This window comes from Mytilus edulis, chromosome 7, assembly GCF_963676685.1.
Source record: "Mytilus edulis chromosome 7, xbMytEdul2.2, whole genome shotgun sequence".
Lineage (NCBI taxonomy): Eukaryota > Metazoa > Mollusca > Bivalvia > Mytilida > Mytilidae > Mytilus > Mytilus edulis.
This window is the reverse complement of record NC_092350.1, coordinates 40,844,087-40,854,963: the sequence shown is the minus strand read 5'-3', so window position 1 is coordinate 40,854,963 and position 10,877 is coordinate 40,844,087. Positions and strand designations below refer to the sequence as shown.

General features: G+C 32.1%; 1 long non-coding RNA gene across 1 annotated transcript; it reads left to right on the top strand.

Moving 5' to 3' along the window:
- Positions 1-1,734: 1,734 nt before the first annotated feature.
- On the top strand, positions 1,735-3,714 carry LOC139481460 (uncharacterized). The gene is made up of 2 exons (XR_011654621.1): positions 1,735-2,050; positions 3,353-3,714. It is a non-coding gene; the product is annotated as an uncharacterized lncRNA (long non-coding RNA).
- The last annotated feature ends 7,163 nt before the right edge of the window (positions 3,715-10,877 follow it).

Here is a 10,877-nt window from a genome sequence, read left to right as displayed (position 1 = left end):
CGTTGGCATTGTATCTCATTTACATGTCTGACCCTTCTCAGTTATTTATATGGTGTGGAGTTTTCTTAATATTGAAGGCCGAGCAGTGATTATATTTGCGACCATCCTTGTCATTTGAACTCTGCTAGGTTGTTGCCTCAACTGCAATCATACCAATCTCCTTATTTTATAGAAAGGTTCACATGTACAGGAGAATTTTTATGAAGCTGCCCTTTAATACACGATGGATATTGGAATCGAATTCGTATTACGTGTGAACTCAGCATAATAGTTTGCAGTAGGAGAATACACTTTTCAGGGTTTTGCTTTACAAGTTATCATGCAGCATTTGATAAATCCCATTCCATCTTGTCCATGTGATTGATTCAAACATGAATTCAAAGAGTATTAAATTGGGTTTCATGAATAGCTGGTTAACTTATGTATTTCTTCAGGGACACGGAGACTGGCAAAGTGGTATTGTGTGAAGATTGGTCCCGAAATGTTTTTTTCCCAAAAGGATTAGGCGATATAGATTATTGTGAAACATTTAGACTATTCTGTTGTTTGCAATTTTAAGATCAGTTAATTTTGTAAATAAAAATTGAGTTGGCTCATTGTATGATCTCGCTGATCTGCCAGTAATAAGTTGTTATGGAGGATTTTCTACATTGAAATCTAAGTATTTGTATGAGTTGTTTTTTCTTTCCATAAACGTAACGTGATGTGTGCTTTTCGAGAAAGGTAAGTGCGTCAGATATCTGAAAGATTATATAAAAAGGAAAGCATAAATTATAACAAGGATTTACAGAAATAAGAATAACGAGACAAAACTAAGAAAAAAGGGAAAAAATAAAGAATACAGACTAATGTGGGTTCAATATAGACCAATATACCGACTGTTGAATGCTTAACGTCAAGTGGCAAATATTTCATAGAATAGAGAGAAAATGCTAAAATACAAAAATATAGAAAAATGGCATTTTATAGCATTAAGATAAGAGAATATTAAACGTGGTGTGTTATAATATACAAATAGATTGTTTTTGGGTTGCTTGGTTATCGTCTTGTGGTAAATAATGTTAATGTTCAGGACGGAAAAACGACAATACATATAAAGATGAGGTCCTAGATTATAGGCCGTTCGGGATACTGTGTTACATGTCGGAGAAACTGTAACTCACCAGAAAATAAGGGTATATTGTATGGCTTTATGTACAACGGTCCAACTGTACGGATCCATGGGCTCTCTAAAAAAAAATAGCGGACAGCGGAGCGTGGTATCCCCTATGTACACAAACAGTGGCTGATCCAGACCTTGTTATACAAGGAGGGCACTCTACAGTCATGCTACATTGTTTCCCTATATAATCCACCAAATTTTTCCCACGAAAAAAAATCCAGTCTTAATTCTTAATTATTTTTTTTACATGTGTCACAAAATTCAGGAAAAAGACCACCGCTAATTACATTTTTTGGTCGTTCTTTAAAAATTGCCCATCTGCAAGTTGGGCAGAATAGGGTCAACCACAAAATGTCAGTTTTAATAATCACATAACTTTTATACATGTAACGTTACACTATTTACCGTTTGTATTTTATTGTTTTTAACTTGATATAATGGGGATAACGGAAGTGCTATTTATAGATATGTTCTATATTTAATTATTTGTTACGCCCCCTATAAATATCTGACCAGTCCGGTTAATCACCCCAGACGTTATATATGAATATGCGTCTGGGTTATCGAGACTAGATCATCCAGCCGCTTTATTTTTCAAAGTAGAGCGTCTGGATGACAAGTGATATAAAAATGGTAATTTATGACATTCGGAATAGTATCGGCTTTTTTAGCTTGTTTTTAAAGATAATGTCCAAGACGAATAACCAAGAAGTTGGTTATTGACTTCGGAAGAAATTATATTACGATAATACTATTGAAAAGCCCGAGAGTACCGATTGTTGTTTAAAGCTATTTATATTTTGTTTGTGACGACATACAAGTCGTGGAAAACACCAGACAGCATGGCTTCCATGACCGCGAAGGAAAATAACAGCACATCAAACCTTGGTAAGATGATATAACAACACAATCTGTTACATAAATTTTAATGCAAACTGAAACAGCGAGTAGTTATATATTCTTTCATGCATGTCCGTGCTACGTAAGCAAGTTACTAATTATACTATAAATGGCAATTTTTGTATTGACTGGGACCACTCGAACAGTCGTGTGTACGCTATAAATACATTTTGGGGTTGTTAACTTTAAAAATACTTGATGGAAAAGTGATATGACGCCGAAATATGCACTTCATCTAAGATAAGTTTGTTGTATTTATATGTAGTGTATAAAGGAGTTTGCATTTTGATATGTGTAAAAAAGGGGGGAGGAGAGATGCGCAATGTTGTACACTTTTGAAGGAGGGAACGCAATTCAAAAACATAAGCAGACGAAAAACAAACAAAGTATATCTAGAAGATGCCACTGATTTTGTACATACACCAAACGGTCAAAATGATTTATGCTCGATTTTTTTTAAAACAAATGCATTTAGCTTATACAAACATATAAGAAGTGCGACACGTTGTTATGAAAAGTAATTTAAATATACTGTTAGTAAACAAAGTCTGGACTGGTCAACTTAAAAAAAGAAAAATACTTTTTTGCACTTTTAAGAGGCATTTTTTTCACACTAAAAAAAGTCCATAAAAGAATACAAATGTTGTCAGTGAATATATACCAATTGGCTTTCTAAACCTTGCAACAAAACCATGGCATGAGGAATACACGGTAAATTTGTTTTTATGCAAAACAAGACAGTAAAACAATAGATGCAGCATCAATGAAAGGAGGTGTCAATGAGGCAGCAACCTGTGAACCCAATGACATACATTACCAAAAGTAGACATCAACATGATTAAGAGGACATCTTGTTGACTTAAACAAAAATTGAGAATAAAAGTACCAAAAGGTCAACATTATACAAGTAAGAACATGCGGTATGAATACTAATGAGACAACTATCCACCCCAAGTTCAAAGGAGGTGGATGAGAGCAAGTATAGGCAACTGTATGGCCTAAAACAATGATAAAAATTCATGCATGATTTTGATAGAGAACACGGACAGGGAATGTGCCAAAGAGACATCAACCCAACAAAAGAGCAGGAAACAACCCAATGCCACCAATGGGTCGTGTCATCACCACAGCGAGATAATCTCGCATCCCGTAGCGGAATTCAGCTTGCACCAAGACATTTCTAAATGTATATTTCTATATGATGTTTTTTTCCAAACATTTTGTTTTTTCATATATGCTATGCTGGTGACCAAAAATTAATATGATTTTAACATTTACTTTATTTTGTAGACAAACCAATGATGATTTCGGGACACAGATGTTATGTGTAAAATGTGAAGAATTAAAAAAAATTCTATATAAATATTCGAATTTTCATTGTATCATAAACAGCTTCAAGGTTCAATTTTATAAGAAAAAAGATTCAAAGATTTTTTTTTAATTACTGAAGCAGCAATCATTATAAATAAATCACAGTATCAAAAATGTTGGGTTAACATTATTTTGACAGCAACCACAAAGCGAAAAAAGGTACACAGACATATATTAAGTAAATGAAACAAACATCAAGAAACACATTGTTGTCAGATATGTCGGAGAATTTTAAAGATTTGTATTAACAAATTAAAAATCATATAAACAATTTAACAGTTTTCATGTTTGCGTTGTATCTCATTTACATGTCTGGCCCTTCTCAGTTAACTATATGGTATGGAGTTTTCTTAATATTGGAGGCCGAGCAGTGATTATATTTGCGAATATCCATGTCATTTGAACTCTGCTGGGTTGTTGCCTCATTAGCAATCATACCAATCTCCTTATTTTATATAAAGGTTCACATGAACAGGAGAATTCGAAGTTGCTGTTTTTGTGAAGCTGCTCTTTTATACAAAAGTCATGATGGATATTATAATAGTTTGTAGTAGGAGAATACACTTTTCAGTTATTTTTTGTATAAGTTAGCATGCAGTATGGGATAAATCCCATTCTATCTTTTCCATGTGATTGATCCAAACATGCATTCAAAGAGTATTGCATGGTTTCATGAATGACTGGTTAACTTCTGTATTTCTTCATAGACACGGAGACTGGCAAAGTGGTATTGTGTGAAGGTTGGTCCCCAAATGTTTTCTTCCCAAAAGGATTAGGCGATATAGATTATTGGTGAAACATTCAGACTATGCTGTCGTTAGCAATTTTAAGATCAGTTAATTTTGTAAATAAAAATTGAGTTGACTCATTGTGTGATCTCACTGATCTGCCAGTGATAAGTTGTTAAGCAGGGTTTTTTACATTGTAATCTTAGAGTTGTTTTTCTTTCCATAAACGTAACTTGATCACAGGCGCTTGGGTCTATGATACAGATTTTTTTTTAATTTTTTTTTTTTATTAAAATATTCAATTTTCTATATTTATAATACATATCTATCACTTCTGTGCATGTCTCACCTAGTTTCGAGTGATTTAAACGACCCAGAGAAAATACCCAATTTTACTATCCATACTAAGAATTTGTTTCTTTGTATGGATAGTAAAATTGGGTATTTTCTCTGGGTCGTTTAAATCACTCGAAACTAGGTGAGACATGCACAGAAGTGATAGATATGTATTATAAATATAGAAAATTGAATATTTTAATAAAAAAAATATTTAAAAAAAATTCTGTATCATAGACCCAAGCGCCTGTGAACTTGATGTGTGCTTTTCGAGTAAGGTAAGTGCGTCAGATATCTGAAAGATTATTATAAAAAGGAAAGCATAAATTATAACAAGAATTTACAGAAATAAGAATGAGACAAAACTAAGAAAAATGGATAAAAATTAAAAATAAGGAATACAGACTAACGTGGCTACAATATACCGACTGTAGGTTGGTTAACGTCAAGTGGCAAATATTTCATGCATGTTCAGGGCGATGTGATACAATATAAAGAATAGAGAATATATATAGTGGTGTGCTATAATATGAAAATAGAAAAAAATGGTAGTTTATAGTATGAAGATAAGAGAATATTAAACGTGGTGTGTTAAAATATAAAAATAGATCTTTTGGGTTGCTTGGTTATCGTCTTGTGGTAAATAATGGTAATGTTCAGGACGAAAAAAAATAACAATAATTATAAAGATGAGGTCCTAAATTATAGCCCGTTGGGGATACATGTTCGAGAAATTATAACTCAACAGAAAATTAAGGTATATTGGATTGCTTTATGTACAACGGTCCACCTACGGATCCCTCTCTTAGCGCACAGAGAGCGTGGTATATCCTCTATACACGACCAGTGGCGGATCCAGAACTTGTTATAAGGAGTGCACTATACAGTCATGCTACAGTGTTTCCTTATATATATGATATAATCAACCAAATTTTTCCCACGAAAAAAAATCATGTCTTTAATTTTTTTTTTACATGTGACAAAAATTCAGAAAAAAAGATCGCCGCTAATTACAGTTTTTTATCGTTCTTTTAAAATTGCCCATCTGCAAGTTGGGCAACATAGGATCAGCTACAAGAATGTCAGTTTTAATAGTCACATATACATGTAACGTTACACTGTTTACTGTTGTTATTATTATTTTTTAAATATAATGGGGATAACGGAAGTGCTATTTATAGATATGTTCTATATTTAATTATTTGTTACGCCCCCTATAAATATCTGACCAGTCCGGTTAATCACCCCAGACGCTATATTTAAATATGCGTCTGGGTTATCGAGACTACCTGGTTTCCGACTGAACAGGTAAATTAATGTATAGAAAATTGATAGACTGCAATGCTCGAGATCCATTTTTTTCTGCATTTTTTGATATTGTGAATTCTTAGTATTATTATATTAAAATGTAGCCTTAATTTATATTTAAAAAACTGAATCTAAAGCCAGATATATCAAACATTTTTGTTTCCATTTATCCGTTTTAAGGACTTTAACAATCAACGTAAACACGCCTTGAAAGTAAAATGCGTACTCGGCTGTCTGTAATTTAAATTAAGGCTACATTTTAATATAATAATACTAAGAATTCACAATATCAAAAAATGCAGAAAAAAATGGATGAAGTGAAATATCTTAGTAAGGAGTCATTACTACCGAGATGGTGTGTTCTATTCCAAGCTTAAAACTTTCACTGTAACCTCGCTCTAACTTACCCCCAATCCCCCCCCCCCCCCCCACCAAAAAAAAACAACCAAACAACCAAACACGCAACACTATTGTCATTCTTATAGTCAGCACTAAATTGTTCACAAAAAAATGTGTTTTAAGCTGCTAAAGACATATGATTCCAACGCTCAGAAAGTCCTTTGTTCTATATTTTTGCTCTCCATTTTTATGCAAAACCTTTTACATTTTTATTTCATGGGTTATTGTTGAAGGTCGTACGATGACGTATGGTTTTTAACACGTACTTCCTTTGGTTTCTTATGTAAATTTGTCCATTGACAACAAACATACCACATCATCTCTACTTTATATATATAAGTATTGTATAAATTACAACGTATTTTGGTGATCTTGCAAAATGATCGTAATCCCGAAAATCGTAAACATATTTTCTTATCTCAAAAGGGGGCAAGAAGGGTTCCATTAACAGGCCAATAAATAAGATTACATTTAATTTTAAAAAAAAATTAAAAAAATAGGGGTATTTTTTCTCTCATAATAACAGTAAACAGATTCGAAACAATGTCAATGCAGACAACAGTTAATTAGTCAATAACAGTACAGCATCAATGATCTTGAACATATGCCACTTTTAACTAAAATATAAAGGCACAAAACCAGGACATAGGAGCACAGAACCAGGACCGTTTTTCTTATCACCAGCACAGCGTCAGGACAATTCCGTTTAACGAACTTGAACGACTTTTGCTATATAATATTGTTGTAATATACTTTACATGGTACTTATGACGCATCAGAGAAAAATTAAGCAACAAAACAGTCGTTTTATTACCGTTCTGATACAATGTAAACAAACCCACCATCACAGAATCAGGACCCATCAGCACCTGACAGGACCAAATCACCAGCACAGAACGTTCTCTCGCAGGACAACCATACCCACCGTGCCCGAGGGTATCCTCAGATTAGATAATCTGGTTGTCTTTAATCTTTTTTGTAATGGCATTGTCAGTTCGTTTTCGACTTCTGAGCTTGATTATTCATTTAGTATCATTCGCCTCTCTTTAAATATTCACTCCTTAGGTACTGACATTATTTATAAAATACCTTTCTCAAATCTTCGTTATAAATTAAGAATTGATTAACTAATGTCCAAACTCACATTCATAGATAGAAAGAAACTATGTTTGGTCACATACCTAACGCTCTTAAAGTGTTATAGTACTATCAATCCCGGTCCTTGCTTTCGAATGTTTGGGCTTTGGATGTTCTTGCATGATGAGTTAAACTAAATAGAGGCTCTGGATGCGTGACATGATGAGCACATGTATTGGTTGTCATTAAAATAAAAATTTAGTTTTTATAGTTCGTTCTGGTGTATTGCTGCAATATATGCCTTTCAAAAGTGTGGAGTGATTATGTGGATGTTGCGTGTTTCTGTATGGCATGTTTGTTTGTCGTTTATTGTTTTGAACATAAATAAGACTGTTACTTTTCTCATTTGAATTGTTTGTTTTTGTCAACGCATGGACTTTTATAGTTTGCAATGTTGTATTGTTTTGCTTATTGTTGCAGGTTTAACAGTGGCCTATAATTGATTAACTTCTATGTCACGCTTTTCACTGGCGGAGAGGTGTTTCATTGGCATTCATTGGAAATCTTTTTGATTTTATATATTTATTGTAATAGAAAAATGCACTTCATTTTTGATTTCATATAGTTCAATATTTAATGCATATAAAATTTAATGTGAAAAATATTTTATAACAAATTATTGTTTAACTGTTATACTGTAAAGGCCAAATTTTCATGTCCTGTTTTTAGTTCAAATAAACTTCACGATGGTCAAACTAACTTTCTTTTGGTCAAATAACTTTCTGATAGAACAAATACTACTTAAATCTTTGTTTGAAAGTGAAGGATTAACAAACAAGTCATAAACTTCGGACAATGGTTCAAGTAGTGACATGGTCAACTTACGTCCATAAATTAACTTTGATAAACTTAATAGGGCACAAACTAGTACCTTAGTATCATCAATATCTTAATTAAAATTTATAATGTTATTTTATATTATTTTTTATATAGATTCTAAGTTGTGTATGGTTTTATATTAAGGTTAAGAAAATATTAATGAATATATTTTGAAACATATTTTGGTAATTTCAAAAGTAGAAATTACAGAAATTAAAGAAAACTCATCTTTTATATAAATGATAATTATGGCCTAGTTCTGGACCATAACTATATTTGGTCACTCTTATTTTAATTTATTGTGGACTAACAATAACAGCTTCATGGCCTCTATGACACTTAGAAATTGGTATATAAGGAAATCAAGTCTCTAAAACATTAATAGCGTATTTCTTGATTTTCTAGGTGAGTCTCTTGGTGTTCGAATTAATTTAGATTAAAAATTATTTTTATTTTTATTTTACTTTGGAAAAATAAGACAAAGTTTATAAATAATTTATATTTTAATTTAAAAAAAAGGTTTAATTTAATGGTAATTATTATTGTTATTATATTATATTTAATTTGAATTGTGATATTTAATTATTGTTTTCAATTTATTTTTGACTATAATATTTGTACTGTGAAATTGTATTATAATTATAATGATGTTCTCTTTATTAAATTAATAGCGTATTTCTTGATTTTCTAGTTTGGTTTTCTTTCCGTTGTTGATTCCGGCCTCCTACCGTGAGCCTCCCCCTAGATTGTACCAAAAGGTATTACAATTGTTGGGTACAACGTACATATACACCATTACCAAAAATATCAACACAATATATTTTTAATTAAAAAAAAAGAGATAATAATTTTTAGGTTTTTTTCAACAGTTACAAATATTTATTAAATTTTCCCACCTTGTTTTTATTAATTGCATTTCAAGTTCTTGTAAGATGTTGTAATACTTGTGGCACCGAATTGTTTTGACACATTTTATTGGGTTTTGAAGGAACCTTAAGTAACAAATATTTTCATTCTTTAACATAAGCTACAACGCGAAACAATGAAAATATACTACCATCTGAACTTTGTAAAAGTTTGTTGGAATCAAAATGTCTGGATATTTGTCGATGATAATGGGTTTTTTTTTTTGTTTGTTTTCTTTTTTCTATTTTTTGTGTTTAATTGTTTGTTTATTTTTACTTATATCCTAAGAATTTTAGTTGTAGTGTCTGCTCCACCATCTTTGAGATAACAATTTTGACGTCGAATTTTGAAAAGGTCATTGATCAATCATAATATTTTTTGTAGAATAATTTACGACAGAACGTGTACTTTACTATAGTATCAATCTCAGGACGATAAAAAAGAGTAAGCTTATTAATAATTTTCTATTTTTAGAAAATGCTGGTGTTTACTCTGATCACACTTCTTCTTTTCAATATTGCCGAACTTGTTTTGTTGAATATTGTTAATGTGGATTTACCATCTCAGTTTGTCGAATGTGCTAACAAATCATCTACGGCAAGACACCAATGCATTTTGGACGTGTTAGATAACAGTACAGATCTGATACCTTTAAAGAAAGAAGATATGAAGTTGACATGGCACCAAGATTGTTATTGGCATCCATTTAAACGAGTACGCCGTGAATGTAGGTCGCTTTCAAAAATGGAACGCAATGAGATTTGGGACGCTATAAATGCTCTTAAAAAGACAAAGTAAGTTTTGATTTGTGATAAGATGACCGTTTAGAATTAATTGGTCGGGGTTGATGATATAAAACTTGGGCATTAATTCAATGTTTTGTAATAACGACATCGTTATTGGAGATATTTATTTAAATTGTATCGTAACGTTGTCAGTTTGTTTTCGACGTATGAGTTTTAATTACCCGTTTGGTATATTTTGCTTCTTTTTGTGTCGTACAATAAATATTGATAATAATAACTGTAAATTCAGAAATGTTTTTGACATTTTAATTAATGCAATTAATCTGACTGGATGAGTTTTGCAATAATAATAACTCGTATTCTGATATCAGATACATGTAGATATAGCTGTATGCAGAATTTTTCTGACATCGGAATCCTTAAAGTTGCGTTTTTGTCCGTTATCAAAAAATCCGAATAATAAATGCACAAAATATTTTTCGAAATTTACAGAGCTTTTTTACTTTTACAGAGTAAAGAACCGAATGTCTATGATTGGTTTGCCGACTTTCACACCAAACGAGCAGTTTACTCTGTTCATTACGGCCCAAATTTCTTTGGATGGCATAGATACTATACCTTACGGTCAGTATTCATGTCTGTTTCCTAACATATATATGCTACATACCTGTTGTTAGTTTACTAATTATAGAAGAGGGACGAAAGACACCAAAGGGACAGTCAAACTCATAAATCTAAAACTAGGATAGACAGTAGAAACGAAAAGATATACCTTTTTAATCCATAAACGCTGTGCACGATGTTCTTACAACACGACGTTACTCAAAGAGGGTTTTTGACTTCGATTAATTTTTGTAAGTTTCATTCGTTTTTGCATGAACCCCCTGAGGGGTTCATGCTTATATATTGGCGAGTTTTGGATGTGTCTATGGGCCACTCGATATCTCTCGGCCGGAAGTCAGAATAAAATTCTCGGAACGTCTCGAAAGTTTTCGGTCATTTATACAGGTCTTAACAGGTTGTTATCTACGTCTTTGATATGGTCCCTTGATGGTCCTTGACGAC